Source organism: Sapajus apella, unplaced genomic scaffold (genome assembly GCF_009761245.1).
Source record: "Sapajus apella isolate SASKATOON/1434 unplaced genomic scaffold, GSC_monkey_1.0 scaffold65, whole genome shotgun sequence".
NCBI lineage: Eukaryota > Metazoa > Chordata > Mammalia > Primates > Cebidae > Sapajus > Sapajus apella.
This window is the reverse complement of record NW_022437005.1, coordinates 1,070,274-1,089,774: the sequence shown is the minus strand read 5'-3', so window position 1 is coordinate 1,089,774 and position 19,501 is coordinate 1,070,274. Positions and strand designations below refer to the sequence as shown.

General features: G+C 35.8%; 1 protein-coding gene and 1 pseudogene across 2 annotated transcripts in view; both read right to left on the bottom strand.

The window, feature by feature from the left end:
• The window catches only part of MACROD2 (mono-ADP ribosylhydrolase 2), a 2,030,631-nt gene that overhangs the window by 1,865,396 nt on the left and 145,734 nt on the right, over window positions 1–19,501 (bottom strand). The gene's annotated exons all lie outside the window — the stretch shown is intronic.
• Window positions 6,622–7,578, bottom strand: LOC116530206 (annotated as a pseudogene).

Here is a 19,501-nt window from a genome sequence, read left to right as displayed (position 1 = left end):
AGAATCGCTTGAACCTGGGAGGCAGATGTTGCAGTGAGCCAAGATCATGCCACTGCACTCCAGCCTGGCAACAGCGTGAGACTCCATCTCCAAAAAAAAAAAAAAAAAAGTTCCCAACCCTAGCAAGAGATTTAGACATCCAGATTCAGGAGGCACAGAGATTCCCCAAATAGACATAATTCAAAGGGGACTTCTCCGCAGCACATTATAGTCAAACTGTCAAAAGTCAAAGACAGAGAAAATTCCAAAACGCAGCAAAAGAAAAGTATCTAATCATTTATAAAGGAATTCCCATCAGATTAACAGCAGATTTCTCCGTAGAAAATTTACAGGCCAAAAGAGTGTAGGATGGTATATTCACAGGAGCTTAAAGAAAAAAAAACTGACAGTCCTGTATACTATACCCAGAAAATTTGTCCTTCATAAATGAAAGAGAACTAAAGTATTTCCCAGATAAGCAAATGCTGAGAAAATTCATAATCTCTAGACTCATCCTCCAATAAAGGCTTAAAGAAGTCCTATACTTAGCAAAAGAATAAAATCTACCATCATGAAAATACATGGAAATATGAAAACCACTGGTGAAGCAAACACAAATAAAGAGACTCAAATGTTACCTCTACAGAAAACCACCAAACCACAAAATAAACAATAGGAGAGAATGAAAGAAACAAAGAATATAAATAACAATTAGTTCAATTAATAAAACAACAGGAATAAACCCTCACATATCAATAGTAACCTTGAATGTAAATGGATTAAATATTCTACTTAAAAGATAAAGACAGAAAAAAAAAAAAAAGATAAAGACAGGTTGAAAGAATTAAAAAAAAAAAAAAAAGAAAGAAAAGAAAACATGACCCAATTATATGCTGCCTATAAGGAACTCATCTTTCCTGTAAAGACATATACAGGCTGAAACTAAAGGAATGAAAAAAAAAATTCCATGCAGATAGAAGCAAAAGCAGGAGTAGCTATATTTACATAAAACAGATTTTGAGTCAAAACAGTAAAAAGATAAAAAAGATGGTCATTATAAAATTTTTTAATGAAATCATATCAAGTATTTTCCTAGACCACAGTGGAATAAAACCGTAAATCAATAATAAGAGGAACTTTTAAAACTATACAAATAATAGAAATTAAACAACATGCTCCTGAATGACAACTTAGTAAAGGAAAATATTAAGGAGGAAATAAAAAAATTTCTTTAAACAATTAAAAATCAAAACACAACATATCAAAACTATGGGATACAGCAAAAGCAGTTGTAAGAGAAAAGTTTATTATAGCAATAAACACCTACATCAAAAAGATAGTTTATCATTATATAAAAAAGACACCTGCAGCACTTTGGGAGGCCAAGGTGGGCAGAATACAAGGTCTGGAGTTCAAGACCAGCCTGGCCAACATAGTGAAACCCCATCTCTACTAAAAATACAAAAATTAGCTGGGCATGGTGGCAGGCACCTGTAATCCCAGCTACTCAGGAGGCTGAGGCAGGAGAATCACTTGAACCCAGGAGGCAGAGGTTGCAGTGAGTAGAGATCACACCACTGCACTCTAGCCTGGGCAACAGTACAAGACTCTGTCTCAAAAAAAAAAAGACACCTGCACTTATATTTATTGCAGCAGTATCCACAATTGCAAAGTCATTGAATCAACTTAAGCGCCCATCAACAACTGATTATTGGATAAAGAAAAATATGGTGCCTATACATCATGTAATACTATGCACCCTTAAAAATAATGAAATTGGCCTGTCACAGTGCCTAACACCTATAATTTCGGCCCTTTGGGAGGCTGAGGCAGGTGGATCATGAAGTCAGGAGATTGAGACCAGCCTGACCAACATAGTGAAACCCCGTCTCTGCCAAAAATACAAAAATTAGGCCGGGTGTGGTGGCTCATACTTGTAATCCCAGCACTTTGGGAGGCCAAGGCAGGCAGATCACAAGGTCAAGAGTTCGAGACCAGCCTGATCAAGATGGTGAAACCCTGTCTCTACTAAATATACAAAAAATTAGCCAGGCATGGTGGAGGACGCCTATAATCCAGTTACTTGGGAGGCTGAGGCAGGAGAATTGCCTGAACCCAGGAGGTGGAGGTTGCAGTGAGATAAGATCACGCCATTGCACTCCAGCCCAGGCAACAGTGCTAAACTCTGTCCTAAGATAAAAAATTTAAAAATTAGCTGGGTGTGGTGGCATACATCTGTTATCCCAGATACTTGGGAGGTTGAGGCAGGAGAATCACTTGAACCTGGCAGGTGGAGACTGCAGAGAGCTAAGGCTGCCCCACTGCACTCCAGCCTGGTGACAGAGTGAGACTCTGGCTCAAAAAAAAAAAAAAGAATGAAATCATGTCCTTTGCAGTAATACGAATGGAGCTGAAGGCCATTATCCCAGTAAAATAACTCAGAAACAAAAAATCAAATATTACATGTCCTAATACTTAATAAGTGGGAGCTAAACAATGGGTACACATGAACATCAAGATAGAAATAATAGATTCTGGAGACTCCAAAAGGAGAAAGGGTGTAAGAGGGTGAAGGTTTAAAAATTACCTACTGGTTACAATATTCACTATGTGGGTGATGGAAATACCAGATGCCCAAACCCAAACTTTATGCAATATATCCATGTAACAAATCTGCACATGTACCCTCTGAATTTAAAATAAAATTAAATTTTTTAAAAAGTACAAAGATTTCAAATTCATAATCAAAAAATACACCTCAAGGAAGTAAAAAAGCAAGAAAAAAAACAAACTCAAAATTAGAAAAGAAAAAATAATAAAGATCAGAGCAGAACTTAAAATAAAGTCTTCTAACAAAGAAAAGTCCAGGACCAAGTGGCTGCAATGCCAAATTCTAATCCTTAATTAAATACCAGCAAATCATATCCAACAGCACATCCAAAAAATAATACACATGATCAAGTGGGCTTTATCCCAGGGATGCAAGAATGGTTCAACATATACAAATCAATAAACATGACACATCGTATCAACAGAATAAAGGAGGCTGGGCGCGGTGGCTCAAGCCTGTAATCCCAGCACTTTGGGAGGCCGAGGCGGGTGGATCACGAGGTCAAGAGATCGAGACCATCCTGGTCAACATGGTGAAACCCCGTCTCTACTAAAAATACAAAAATTAGCTGGGCATGGTGGCGCGCACCTGTAGTCCCAGCTACTCGGGAGGCTGAGGCAGGAGAATTGCCTGAACCCAGGAGGCAGAGGCTGCGGTGAGCCGAGATCGCGCCATTGCACTCCAGCCTGGGTAACAAGAGTGAAACTCCGTCTCAAAAAAAAAAAAAACAGAATAAAGGAATAAAGGACAAAAACCGCATGATAATCTCAAAACATGCAGATAAACTATCTGATAAAAATATGCACCACTTCATCACAAAAACTCTCAGCAAACTAGGCATAGAAGAGCAAAACTCAACATAATAAAGGCCATATATGACCAATCCACAGATAACATCATACTCAATGAGGAAAAACAGAAAGCCTTTTCTCTAAGAACTAGAACAAGACAAGGATGTTCACTTCACCGCTCCCATTCAACGATAATACTGGAAATCCTAGCCAGAGCAATCAGCCAAGAGAAATCAAGAAAAGACATCCAAATTGGAGAAAAGGAAGTCAAATTGCCCCTCTCTGCCTATGATATAATCTCATATCTAGAAAAACTTAAAGACCCCACCAAAAAACTCTTAGACCCAATAAATAATTTCAGTAAAGTTACAGGATACAAAATCAACATGCAAAAATCAGTAGCATTTCTATACATGAATATCAAACTAGCTGAAAAAGAAATCAAGACAATCTCATTTACAATAGCTACAAAAAAAATATCTAGGAATAAGTTTAACCAAGAAAGTAAAAGATCTTTGTAAGAAAAACTATAAAACTATGAATGAAATTCAGGAGAACACAAACAAATGGAAAGATATCCTATGCTCTTGGATAAGAATTAATATTGTTAAAATGACCATAATGCCCCAAAACAATCTACAAATTCAATGCAATGCCTATAAAAATACTGTTATTTTTCTCCTCTCCTCTCCTTCCCCCCACCCCTCCCCTTCTCTTCTCTTCTCTTTTTTTGAGATGGAGTCTTGCTCTGTCGTCCAGGCAGGAATGCACTGATGCAATCTCGGCTCACTGCAACTTCCACTTCATGGGGTCAAGCGATTCTCCTGCCCCAGCCTCCTGAGTAGCTGAGACTACAGGTGTATGCCACCACACCCAGCTAATTTCACCATGTTGGTCAGGCTGGTCTTGATCTCCTAACCTTGTAATCCACCTGCCTTAGACTCCCAAAGGGCTGCAATTACAGGTGTGAGCCACCTCACCCAGCCCAAAAAAAGGAACTCTTATACACTGTTGGTGGAATGTAAATTGGTCTAGCCACTATGGAAAATCATAGATTAAAAAAAAAATCTAAAAATAGAACTATCATATGATCTAGCAATCCCACTACTAGGTATCTGTCCAAAGGAAAATAAATCTGTACGTTGACGACACACCTGGACTCAAGTTTATTCCAGCACTACTCACAATAGCAAAGATATGGAGTCAACCTGTGTCCATCAAGTGATGAATGGATAAAGAAAATGTGGATATACAAAATGGAATACTATTTCACTATCACAAAGATTTAAATTATGTCTTTTGGAGCAACATGGATTGCAGTGGAGGTCATTATGTTAAGTGAAATGAGCCAGGCACTGAAAGACTAGTATCACATATTCTCAATCATATGTGGGAGCCAAAAAAGTTTATCTCATGAACTTTATCTCCTGAAGGTAGATAATAAAACAATAAGATACCAGAGGATAAGAAGGTTGTGTGGGTGGGAGAAGGCGATAAACAAAGTTCGTTAATGGGTACAAACATACAGTTAGATAGAAGGTACAAGTTCTAATTTTCAAAAGTAGAGTAGGGTGGCTATAGTTAGCAACAATGTGTTGTATATTTCAATGTAGCTACAAGACAGGACTTGAAAGGTTCCCAACATATAGAAATGATAAATATTCAAGATGATGGATACCCCAATAACCCTGACGTGATCATTACACATTCTATGCACGTGAAATTTTACATGTGCCCCATAAATATGTAAAATTTTATGTATCAATTTTTAGAAAGAAGATGAAAGATAAAAAAAAAAGGAGGTAGCATTCAAGAAAGAATTCAACTCTACTATACCTTGCTCTAAAAAGTCCAAAAAAAACTCTCATAGCATGAATAGGGAACCTCACTTACTCCTTTCTCAGTTTTTTAAGCCTTTGTAGTTTAATTTTGCCCAGTCCAAAAGTCATTCACCCTAATTTCATCTAAGTAGCAATCTTTTCAAGAATTGGAACATAATACATAAATTAATATTCTGTTAAAGCTAGATGGAGTTAGGTATCACTTGAAATCCATGACTTTGATGGTAAACTCCTGGTAATGTGCAAAATATCAAACTCTGTAGAATTCAACATTTAAAATCCCACAGGATGGAAAACCATCTGTTCAACAATGACCCTTACAGAGAAATTACATTGACTATTGCAAAGTAGTTTCATTTATCCCAGTCAGAAACGGTGCTTTAGACACTGACTCTCAGTAGTTAGCAATCAGCAACTCCAGTAATCATAGAATATCCAATCTTCAAAAGAAAAAGTAGATTCAAGAAAGCAGAAATTATACAAAGGTTAATTTCAGTTTGGATGAAAATTACATGAATGACTCACATAGAAAGCAATTTAAATATAAAAAACAGTATAAAATTGATATGAAATACAAATTTAAAATCTTCAAACTAAACTTTTTGAATGATTATACTATAAATTAATTTGGGTTGCCACTGATGATTAAAACGTAATGGGAACTCAAAACTGGATTAACAGGTTATGTAGGCAGAAAATATCATTATAGGTACTACAAGAATCAATTTTTGTTCAGGTTATTAAGCTAATAACCTGAAGGAAATGAAGACAGTGGGTTATGAATTCTAGCATTTCATATTTAAGCAATACTGCAAACCAAAGTAGTTCCTGAAAAAGGCCAAATAAGAAAGCTAAGGGGACCATACATTTCTTAAAATATTGTTTCTCTATTTTATCTGGAAAATAGAGCCAAAGATGCCGTGAAAAAGCTGTAACAAAAGTTATGTCCCATGCCTGCACAGATAATTTTTAAAAACACAAATGATCATAACTCCCACATTGGCATAGTGATTTCTTTTTTCTTTTCTTTTTTTTTTTTTTTTTTTCAGACAGGATCTCACCTTATCATTAGGTGGGAGTGCAGTGGCATGAACACAGATCACTGCAGCCTCAACTTTCCAGGCTCAAGCAATCCTCCCACCTCAGCCTCCCAACTAGCTGGGACTATAGGCATGCACCACCATGCCTGGCTAATTTTTGTATTTTTTGTAGAGACAGGGTTTTGCCATGCTGCCCAGGCTGTCTCAAATCCCCAGACTCAAGCTATCCTCCTGCTTTGGCCTCCCAAAGTGCTGGGATTGCAGGCATGAGCCACTGCACCCAGCTAATAAGTATAGTAATTCTAAATTAAAAACTGATATTTAGAATTAAATGTTAAGATAACAAAATGATAGATAACTTTTTTTTTTTTTTTTTTTTTTTGCTGCTCCAGTCAACCAAAGGGACATTTTACTGAGGCTTCAGGACAATGGGGCTTGGGCAGGAGTCTGCCCTTCCAGGAAGGAAGAGGCTTATTTGACCTTCTTCTTGGGTGCAGGTTGTTGTTGTGGCCACACTTCTTCTTGCAGCAGTTGACACCACGGGGGAGCAGGCGAGCACAGTACTTGTGGCAGATCATCTTGTGGCAGCTGTATTTCTGGGTGACCTGGCAGAGGGAAGGCTCAATAATGCCACCTTGCAGGCGTAGCACCAGGTGCAGGGGGGACTCTTTCTGGATGTTGCAGTCTGAGAGAGTGTGGCCATCCTCCAGCTGTTTGCCAGCAAATATCAGATGCTGCTGGCCAGATGGGATACCCTCCTTGTCTTGAATTTTGGCTTTGACATTCTTAATGGTGTCACTGGGCTCAACCTCAAGGGTGATGGTCTTGCCTTTGAGGGTCCTCACAAAGATCTGCATCTCTGCGTCAACTCGGCCTCCTCACTGAAGTGATAGGTAACTTTTATAGGCTGACTATTAATAACATTAATTCTGCTTGTTTTCACAGAACAGGGTATCATGAATTTTAAAAGCTTTCTAAAATGAGTTTAACCATAACAGAAATAAAAATTTAATAAAATATAGTAAAATGCATCACTAAAGAGGATACGGAATTTCCTATCTTAAGATTAATAAAGCCAGGAACAGATTTATCTTGACCTGTTTAAATGAAGCCAGACTGAAAGCTTAAAGTTGAATTAGGTGAAAGCCAATAATCCCTTTTCATCAGTCATGTCTGTGGATTCCCTAGTCAAATACTCCAAAAAGGCAAAAAAGTAAGTTTTGAAATTTGTGACATTCCTCATACCACAGATAATCAATCTATATGTGAAATAGCATACTGATGGGAAAGTATTTATAACAACATTTAATTGTATAGAAAAGGTAAAATATACATGAAAAGATAAGATGTATAAAAGTAGAAACCTCAGAAGAAATTTTTAACTGATTTTTGAGACAATTATCTTTCTTCAGTTTCAATGTTATTACAGATAGATTTATGATTATAATTTCAAATATACATTTATATATTTCATGTATGTTGTTTCATATATATTCCAAATATAGATCTACATAAATTATGTATATATGAGTTACATATATGTATATATATATATATGTGTCAGTTATTTTGATTAAGGAGTGACTCTCACGAGGACTTTCAAGTCAAAACAAGGTTCTCTTATTCTAACTCAAATTAACAGAGATTTCAACCATGAAATATACATCCAACAGGCTTCCATAAGGGTCCCTTCTTTTCACCCAGTGTTGAGTGCCGGTGAGATGCAAAGAAAAAAGCACTCACTTTTCATCTTTAAGGAGCTCACATTCTAGCAGGAGAGAGTTTCAGATAAATAAGTAATTATGACATGCATTGTAAATGCTAAAATAGAGATTCACACATAGTGTTTCCAAAGATCAGAGTAAAATGAGTTATTATATAGGCTTGTGGCCCAAGGGAAAATGAACAGCTATAGGCACAGTCAAAGGAATGTGACTCCAGAGTTTCCAAAGAAAGCTGCAGCAGAGCTCACTGCTAAATTTTAAAAAGGTATTACTAAATTACATACTGAACTTACTCCAGCAGGTTCCATTTTCAGTGCCCATGGAATTTCCCTTCGTTGCTGGTATTCCCCTTATATAAAAAACTATCAGCAACAAAAGCCTGCCGGTACACTCATCAGGCATGATGAGAACAGGACCCATGTAATGTTTCAAGTCAACACTGATGACATCAGTTCAAAATCAAACACAACCAAGTCATCAGCACCATGAGGAATGAAAAAAAAAAGGCCATTTATCTTAAAAAGGCTTTTAAATATTCAGTAGATCTAACACTATTAAGAAATAACAGCATCAGTTTAAAGTCTTTGGAAACAGGCCTGCACTTTCCTTTCAGTACTTGTGCATTTAAAATATTCCTATCCCATTTTACTGTTCTTCATAGAGCAGCTGACAAATCATTTCTCCAAACTGGCAAAGGGTGTCGAAATTAGAATTTAAAACAAGAGTCAGCAGGAAAAATAAATGGGAGAAGAGTCTTCTTCCTTTTTGATACTACACAAATATATTATTAAAACATTTGCTTCTTTTTGTTATATGAACTAGATTTAAAAATAACATGCATTAAAACTAAAAATTTTGTAAAATTTTTTAAATAGCGTGATGAATGTCTTTTAATCAAGGACTTTTTTCTCATCTTAATATGATTATTTTAGCTTTTACCAGTTATAGAACATATATATCACATCTTTTCTGAAAATAACTCCTTGATCATTTCCCATTCAATTATTTTCAGTTTTACACAGAAAGCACTTGCTGAGGAATTTGTATTCTTTCCTTTGAGAATCAAAATAATAATGTGGTCTGTTCTCATTAAAGGCTGCAACATTGACTGTATCTGAAGAAAACTTAATATGCTCTTGGAACTGTAAAGCCAGTCCTCCCAGAAAGCCCCCAGAATCACAAAACAGCTAAAACTTTGGGCATCTTTCCCTCTCAATGTTCCAAGATGGACTTATCTTTCCATTGTTTCTTTACACTTTAAGCATTCCTATTTTGTTTAACTAAAGCATGTAGGGTTACCTGCCATCCTCTAGGAAAGCTTTGTATTGGCTTTTTCTCTCTAAAGACTATGTACTCCTGCCACTGTTTTTGTTTCTCACTCAAAAAGACGTTTCTTTTTAAGCAATCACACCTTACTACTAATGAAAGATTTGCTAAATTCATTACTCCTCCTCTTGCTATTCTTAGAACTTTTTTCTCAAATACTGTGCTGGCACCAAGAAAACCCCAATGTATTTTACTTGGTTTTCGTAACTATAACCTAAGCAGTACATTTCAATTCAATCAGAAAATGAGTTGATTATTGACATCCATTTATAATTATATTTATATTTATTTTTTATCTATATATACCCATTCATCCCAATTTTAATTTGTTATCGAAGCAAATTTAGTTGTTTAACATGAGAAGGTTGCCAACACAGAATGGAAAATTAATGTAAGTATACAATGATAAAAAAAACTGCTTAAAGATAGGTAAAAATGATCACATTGTGATAGAGTCCATGAAAATGTTTTACCAACAGAAACACAAGACTTGCCAAGATTATGTATTAACGGCCATAATACAAGTACAAGTATCAGTACCTGGACTAATTGAAAATAAACATACTGAAATAAAATTGTAGAGGAGGCTGGGCGTGGTGGCTCACGTCTGTAATCTCAGCACTTTGGGAGGATGAGTGGGCAGATCACTTGAGGTCAGGAGTTCAAAGCCAGCCTGGCCAACGTGGCAAAACCCAGTCTCTACTAAAAATACAAAAATTAGTCAGGCATCGTAGCGCACGCCTGTAATCCCAACTACTTGGGAGGCTGAGGAAGGAGAGCTGCTTGAACCCAGGAGACAGAGGTTGCGATGAGCTGAGATGGAGTCTGGGTTACAGAGCGAGACCCCATCTTTAAAAAAAATGTAGACGAGAAAAATAAACAGAATTTTTAAATACTCAAAAATGTAATTATTGTTGATTGATTTAATTTATTCAAAGCACTAAACAAATATCTATTGTCAAATATGATAGACTAGATTGTGTTAACAGAATAAATTCTGCTTAATAGACCAGATATTTTAGTTGACTGATTTTAAAAAAGAAAACCACATGAGACTTTTTAAAAATATATTTTTATTGAGCCAAAATATCTCTGAAACATGGACAAATACACATAAAGTATGTAGCTTAGTGAATGAATTACTTAAACATGAATGTTAAGATACAAGACAACAAAGCTGATTACCACCTCAATTATCAAAGTGATCTTAAAGCTATTATTCAAGATAGTTAAATTTTTTATCCTGGAATCCGCTTTGGAAACAATAGTTTTGGATAACTACCATATAACTAAACCATGTTTTGGTTTTTCTTTCAAAAATAATTACCATAAAATTTGTTACAATTATACTCAAAAACATAAGAATCCAAATTGAAATACAATACTTACAGGTAACATTCTTTACAGTAAGCGGCTGAGATCAGAGGGAGAAGGCACAGTTTTGTGGCTGAGTCTATGAAAACAATATATTCTTTTCTCTGTTTCCTGGCTAACATTTCCATGCCAAATTCTTACCTGGGTCTCATAGCATAGGTTTCTAATTTTTATTAGGCTTTGGAATAAAACCTATGGACCTTCTTTAGTAGAACACACATAATACTATAAACACAGAATCAAGTTCATATACATGTCTCTTCTTCACCTCATTGTCACCCTCAAGCTAAGGTTTTACAGCCTCAAGTCAAGAACTAACACAATATAGAAAAAAAAAATCTACACTAGGCAGAACATCCATTGAAATGTCTTTAAAACTTATGCCCTTTAATTGCATAATGTGGTAAAATTTAACTAGCAGATACAAGATAGCACCAAAAAAATCTCAAATGATTTAATGTCCTTTCTCCACAACTCTTCTACTATCATAAAGTGACAGACAACAAGCTAGATTCAAACTGGAAATAATGACTCTCAGTTTTGACATCTATTTCATCAGATTACACTAAACTCAAATTAGCAGACCAATCAACTGGTTCGAAATGCCATTGGCAGTAAATCCAATTCAAAATTTCTAAAACTTAAAGAATAGCCATGTTCTAAATAATTGTTTTCAGAGAAAGAGTATCACCCTAAATCAAAGATGAATATTATATCAATTTGTGATAAGCTGACTATAATTTCTTTTACATGGTCTTAGAACTGGAGAGTTCAGGATCATTAGCACCATGTGCAGACAGACTTTCACCTTAATCTGTTAACCTATTTTTGTTCACTCATCTTTTCTTTTAGTGTTACCATAAGAATTAGTGTGTTCAGGGCGGGCATGGTGGCTCATGCCTGTAATCCTAACACTTTGGGAGGCCAACGCAGGAAGATCACTTGAGCACAGGAGTCTGAGACCAGTCTGGGCAACATAATGAGACTCCTCTCTACAAAAAATTTAAAAATTAGCCAGTTGTGGTGGCATGTGCCTGTAGTCCTAGCTACTTGAGAGGCTAAAGCAGGAGGATCACTTGAGGCCAAGAGTTCTTGGTTATAGTGAACTGTGATGGTGCCACTGCATTCTAGCCTGGGCAACAGAGTGAGACCCTGTCTCTTAAAAGAAACCCACACACCTACACATACACACACACACACACATACACACACACACACACACGCACACATACACACACACAAATTAGTATATTTACTGACAAATTACTTTTTCTGTTCCTTTAAGAAGAAACCTATCTGCGAATATTTGGTGCTGAACCATAAATGCCAGCCTTATGCTTTAAAGAATATTATTCAGCAGAATTCTCCACTACGCTGCTATTTTGAAAATTTGCCTTGCAGAATCACTATTAGTCACGTAACCCCTAATCCATGCCTGCTCTTCTGAAACAGAAGATATCCATGTTACCACTATATTTTCCTGTATTGATAAATTCATAATTGACTAGATTCCTCATCATTTTTCTTATCTCTCTCTCTTTCCCACTCTTCTTTTTTATTATTAAATTTTCTTAACCAATAGAAAACTCCTGCCTTTTTATCTGAATTGATTTCAGCAAAGAAGTATTTTCTTTAAAAGAAAATATAAAGAAAACAAAATCCAGAAGGGAGGAAGAAAACTTAGAACAAAGAAAAATAAAACTCTGTATCTGTACTGATCAAAAATGAGAATCAATCCCTTCTTCCTAAAATTTTTGTGTAATGTCTAGTTATTTACACTTAAAGTCAGCTGAGGGGAAAAAATACTGCTTGCATTCAGAAGAAAGAGAATAATTCCAAAAGCAAATTACTAACATTGACTTGCTTCTGTATAACACTCACTATAACAAACACAGGCTTTACTTTGATTATGGGATAAGAATTTTAAGGCATAATTTGGCTTTTATTTATTAAATGTAAGCAATAAAGCGGTTACTAGAATAAGTTACAACATCCACACAACTTTCTCATTCAAACCTCATGTAAGAACCCTATTTTTAATTTAGTCCTCCATCAGAATTAATTAGTCTTTATAAAAACCATCTTCAACCTCAGTTTTTAACTTCTTTGAGCATAGTTAGTGAAGGGCAAGTGAGAAAATCAGAGGGTCCAGGAGAGAGAAAGAGAGAAGAAAAAGGCTAAGAGGAAAGTAGAAAGGTAGGGAGAAATGTCTTATTAGAGAAATACAATGGAAGGAGAAAACCACAGTACTTTATCAAATGTGAAATTTAGGATTTGTCTGAAAAAAAAAACCCAAGTTTTATTCTCTTTTTCAAGAGAAAAAGGACAATATTCTTAAGAAAAGCACTAAACTAGGAGGAAAACTTTATATTGACACATTCATTTAAAACTGGTCACTTTCACACATGTGGCCAATAAAATATGCAAAAATCCAGAACATCACTAATCATCTAAGAAATGCACATCAAAACCACAATGAGATACCAGCTCACGCCAATCAGAATGGCTATTATTAAAAAGACAAAAAACAACACATATTGGCGGTAAGGCTATGGAGAAAAGAGAACACTTATACACTGTTAATAAGAATGTAAATTAGTTCAGCCACTGTGGAAAGCAGTTTGGAGATTTCTCAAATAACTTAAAACTACCATTTGACCCAGCAATCTCATTACTGGGTATATATCCAAGAGAAAACAAATCATTCTACTGAAAAGACACATGCATATGCAGATTCATTTTAGCCCTATTCACGGTAGCAAATCAACCTAGCTGCTCATCAATGGTCAATTAAATAAAGAATATGTGGTACATATATACCATGGAATACTGCATGCCATAAAAAAGAATGAAATCATGTTATTTGTAGAAACATGGATGCAGCTAGAAACGATTATCCTAAGTGAATTAACACAGAAACAGAAAGCCAAATACTCCATGTTCTCACTTAAAAAGTGGAAGCTAAACATTGGGTACTCATGGATATAAAGATGGCAACAATAGACAATGGGGACTACTAGACGGAGAAGGTTGGGAAGGGACAAGGTTGAAAAACTAATGTGGGTGTGCTATGCCCCATATTTGGTGACAGAATCAGTTGTACCCCAAATTTCGGCATCATGCAATATATCCAGGTAATGACGCTGTATACGTATTCCCACATCTAAAATAAAATTTGAAATTATGTATTTTTTAAAAGAATAAAAGATTAACTACTGTATGGTTCCATTTACATAACATTCTGGAAATAATAAAACTACAGAAATGAGAAACAGATTAGTGGTTGTCAAGTGTTAGGAAGTGAGAAAGGAGGGAAGTGGCTGTTGCTATTAAGGGTTAGCATGAGAGAGATTTTTGGGGATGAACTAGTTCTGCAGCTTGATTGAACTAGTGAGTACATGAATCTACATAAGTTAAAACAGCACAGAACTAAATACAGATAAACACAAATGAGTGCATGTAAAATGGGTGAAATCTAAGAAGGTCTGTGAATAGTACCAATGTCAATTTCATGATTGTGATACCATACTATAGTGATGCATGGAGCTACCACTGGGGGAAACTGGATGAAGAGTACAAGGAACTTCCATCACACGGTTTTCTTTTTGCAACTTCTTGTAAGTCTATAATTATTTTAAAATAAAAAGGTTTTTTCTACATTCCGCAGGAGCTCGGGGAAGGGAGTGACTGACTACCTGAGAATCTAGAAGGGCTGCTCAGGGGAGTGAATACTGAATTAGATCTTGAAGAGCAAAGAGGAGTTTAGAAGGCAGGCAGTTTAGAGAAAAGGTTCTTCTGTGAGAGGAAACAGTGCATATAAAGACATGGAAGTACAGAAGAACATGACTGTAAGCAGTTCTAGGTGACTGAAACAAGAGCTAGGTGTAGAGAGAGGTAGGGGAAGAAGAGTAGGAACAGCAGGAGAATTACCTGGAACAGTGGGAAAGTGTGCTATTCTAAGGAACATCATACTTTTTACCACTGGCAATAGGGGGAAGGGGAGAGAAGAGATCAGCAGAAAAGGGTCCTATTAACTACTTAAGAAGGAAGCCACACCGAGCACAAAGAACCTGAACAAAAAACCCAAAAGGCAAAGAAGTATTTCCTGAATTGTGAGCATCTCTATCCACAGTTAAGAAGCTGAGAGAGGATAAAGACTCTGAGTAAAAAATAAAATTGATCACTTCAGTGAAAACAAAAACAGCAATCGGCTGCATATATTATTCCCTCAGAGTGCTTTTGTACCTAGAATAAAATCAGTAAAAGCATATGTAATGTTCTCAGTGAAATATACACAAGTATTAAATACCAAAAAACAAAAATCAAAATTTTTGTCTTTAACAAAATAGTTTGATAATTTCTGCATAAAATCCAGTTATTTCTGAACACCTTCAAATATATTTCAAATGAGAGGAAATGACATTCCACATAATACAATCACCAGTTTCTCTGCTTACGTGAAAACCCTTCTCACCAAAGATGACTGGTTTGACAGAAAAGAAACTATGAAGAATGTGGTCCCAAAACATTAATCTTGAAAGAATATGTAACAGTGCAGCTTCCTTTACTGTATAGAAACTGTCAAAACTGACAAGAGTAAATCTAAAAGCCTGACAAGAAGACCAAAATAATAAAATAATTTTCTGAGGAAGTGAGATCAAAAAAGACCTAATAAAATAAATTCTATAAAATCATTAAATTATGCAGACATGTTCTTCAGATCCCAGTACACAAATGTCTTCCAAAGTAATTTATTAAATCTAGTTAAGATACCACAAAATTCTTCAATTGCTAATTCACCGGCTTTGCTGTTTATCTACGCTCATTCATACCTTCTTCCCAAACATCTTCCTTAATATGTGCTCATGCCAAATACTGAGACAGGCATTCCTGATATCTATGGATCACAGATATGAACAAAGGGTAAATAATGCAAAATACCTTCCTCCCGCCGGTCCATCCGCTCTCCGGTCAACGCGGAGGCTGACGCCGCGCACGCGCACTAGCTCGCCGGCCGGCCGGGTACTACAGGCTGCAGGTGGATGGATCACCTGGGGTTGGGTTGAAGACCAGCCTGACCAACATGGAGAAATCATGCTGGTCTACTAAAAATACAAACATTAGCCAGGCATGGTGGCGCATGCCTGTAATCCCTGCTATTCGGGAGGCTGAGGCAGGAGAATCACTTGAACCCAGGAGGCAGAGGTTGCAGTGAGCCAAGATCGTGCCATTGCACTCCAGCCTGGGCAACAAGAACGAAACGTCGAAAAGAAAAGAAAAGAATAGACAATAGGACCGTACCTTTCTATGACCAATATCTTACCCAAGCTCTGGACCAGGTAAATACATGCAGTTAATAAATATTAGTTGAATGAATGAAAAGTGAATCAATGTATATGTAAAAGGTAGGTGATCAATAAATGAACAGAAACAGGTTATGTGGAAGGTCAGACTGAGGGAATAAGAAAACCTAGAAAGTCAGACAGCCCTAAAAATATTCCCATAAAAAGCTAAAGGCTAACACACTTTTACCAAAAACATAATTTATAAAAAACAGTGATTGACAAATCTAAGTTCAGAATTAAAAGTGTGTAATATATTTTTATAACATCTGTATTCCACTTATCAATAATTTCAAAGTTTTTGCTTTTCTTTAGTGTAGCAAAAAATCTGTCTTTATATGGATTCCAATTATTTAAGGCACTCATAAATTTCCAAGAGCACAAGTAAAGAACATGAAAAAACAGGCTAATAGATATTCGTTGGCATATAATCAAACATGACTTTCTAGGCACTGGAATTTTGTCCCTAAAATCTCCAAACCAAAAAAAAAAAAAAAAGAGTTTGTAAAAAACAAAGAAAAAAAGTCATTCAGGTTAAAAGAGGGGAAAAACTTTGCCCAGTGTGAAGCTTGATTACCTTAATTATTTTGACTTTGAAAGGAACCTTAATACAGAATTGAACATTTTCCAGTCTTTCATCTATTATACATTTAAAAAAAATGACACTGTGTTGTTCATAAGATACTCTTGTCTAATTGTCTTAATTTCTTCAAAAATGTTTCATTTGCTAACTTTTCCAGCAAAATTGCAATTTAAAATCATAAATCTCTTACTCACTTTAGTAAGTGAGATTAATGGAGGATGCTCCTTCCACAGTGGCCTGAACAGAAACTTTACACTTCAAAGTGTGTGCATGAATTGCAAAGTGTTGCAACATACAATTCAAAGTGTGTGCAACATACAATTCAAAGTGTGTGCAACATAAAAAGTGTGTGCAACATACAAAGTGTGTACAACATACAATTCAAAGTGTGTGCAACATACAATTCAAAGTGTGCGCAACATACAAAGTATGTACAACATACAATTCAAAGTGTGTGCAACATACAATTCAAAGTGTGTGCAACATACAAGTCAGTGATTCAATTAAAGAACTGGTCAGAAATGTCTTCACAATGAAACAATCACACTAGGCCTTCTTGTATAGGTTTTTTTTTTCCTCCAAGCAAGTGGTCATCAAATAGGAATTCTACACATATCAGATTTTGTAACCATTTCCACATTAAACAGAATTATCACATTGTGATAAAATAGTGACCCCACTGAAGGATCCTGCTGGTCAGTGATTTCATCATTTTATCAAGCATGTAAAGGCTATGATCTTCAAGATGAATGTTGCTACAAGGTGGTTACACAAACACTGTTTGCTTAAAGACAGTCTGGAGAAAGAAGTCTCTTTTCCAAAGTAATGTAAGGCATTTCCCAAGATTTCTCACTAAACAGCCCAGACTTCTGACAAACCCTCTAAAAGAGTGTAGGAAGAAATATCCTTTCAAGAAAAACTAAAGATTAATTAATACATATATTGAAAACATGTACAAAGCCAACATCACATGGCCATGCTAATAAATTCATTTTGGATATTTGTTTAAGCTTCCTACTAATCAAATTTTCTAGGATAATTACCATCAAGAGATGAGTTCAATTTTTAAAAAAAGAATGCCAAAAGGCATGAAATGTTTTCTTAACTTATTATACAAAGCAAGATTAATCTGCCAGAGATACTGCCCTATTATATTTTTGTGTGTGTGCATGTATGTACACCCATACTCTAAGACTTTAAATCAATCTATGCTCTTTTCATAATTCACACTACATAGACATAGTATCTCTTTTAAGCCACAGATGAAAATAAAATGATCCTTTATAATCAGAATCTCAGACAGTATTTATTCATAATGATGGAGTATTTGGTTATAGGAAAAATTAATACTCTGAAGAAAATATTAATATTTTATAAAAGTTAATCAAACCTATGGGCATTTGTAATGATAAATTCCAAATTCATCAGGAACTTAGCAGACAGCACCAAAGATGCAAGTACTAAAAGTAGTATCAAGCTTAACAAAATGCTATTGATATCAAATTTTTAAAGCAATCAATTTGGTGACATACTAATTTCTTATTTAGCAAAGTAGTAAGTGTGGTGACAGGATCATAATGCTTGACAACATACAGCTTGGGCATCTAGGCACTCTGCTAACAAGCCAAACAAGCTAGCTCCTTCATTTACACAAGGACACAAGTGAGCAGGGAAGGATGGTATAACACAAAAAGAAAATAACTTGGGGTCTCAGGCAGTTACCCAGGTGATGGTAAAGTGCCAAGCTAAAAAACCTGTGGTCGCTAAGCAGCAGCAACGACAATAAAGAGATTCCCATCCAGCTTCACAGCAGCTGCAGTAAGTTCACACTGATGGAATCACAGCACACCCTGGTGACAAAAACGAGCTACCTCTGGCTGGCCTGATAGTCACTGAAGCATCAAGGCCACCATCTATAACATTTCTTCAAATCTTTCTGAGAAAAACTGAAAACACGGTGAATAAACTTTCACTATTACAAAAAAAAAAGGGAAACCAAAAGAGATTTTATGTAATATAAATGCTAATGCTATTTTCAAAGCATCTGGTTTAGTGGCTTACCAGTAATGTGAACTTGAGCAAGTTTTTAGATTGTCTATGCCTCAATTTCACATTGGGATTTTTTTTAACTCTTCACCTTACAGGGTACCATACTGATCAAATAAAGACAATATTTGAAACATGCTTAGAACAGGACCTGGCACACAGAAAACACAGTATATATTCATTACATGAATAAATATGAGCTCAATGTAGACACAGGATTCTTTAAGCTGAAAACGAATAATATTAAAAGTTATAATGCACTGAGTGCTTGCTATGTGCCCTCCACTGTACTCTTTACATACATGATGCCCTTTAATCTTTACAACAAATATGTATCATAGGTGTTATCTCCTTTTACAGATGAAGAAAGGCAAATGTTAAGACCAAAACAAAACCAGCAAGTAGCAAAGCAAAGATTCAAACACAGATATTTCTGACTCCAAAACCTACGCTTTTAACCTTTCTGCACCATAGAGAAAACTGGTTTTACTCATCAGTTCCTATTTTATGGATGAGGAAACTGAAGTGTCTTAGATAAAGCCCCTCAAATAGCTAATGGATATATGAGGAATTAACGTGTCTTGGCCTATTACAAGCAGATGCCTCTCTGTTCCAAATGACTAAATAGGTGCAAAATTCTATTGCCACTGGGAATAGTCTCTTGATTCACTCAGGATTAGAATTAGTCTGAGGATATCTGCTCTACTCAACACAACACACTGAAGTATATGCTACAGTAAATTAGAGAACAGAAGACATTTTTCACTTTAGGTGGTGGAAGGCAGGAAGGTCAGGTATCTTGAATGACTCTCTAATATGATCAACTTCATCACAGTAACTGCCA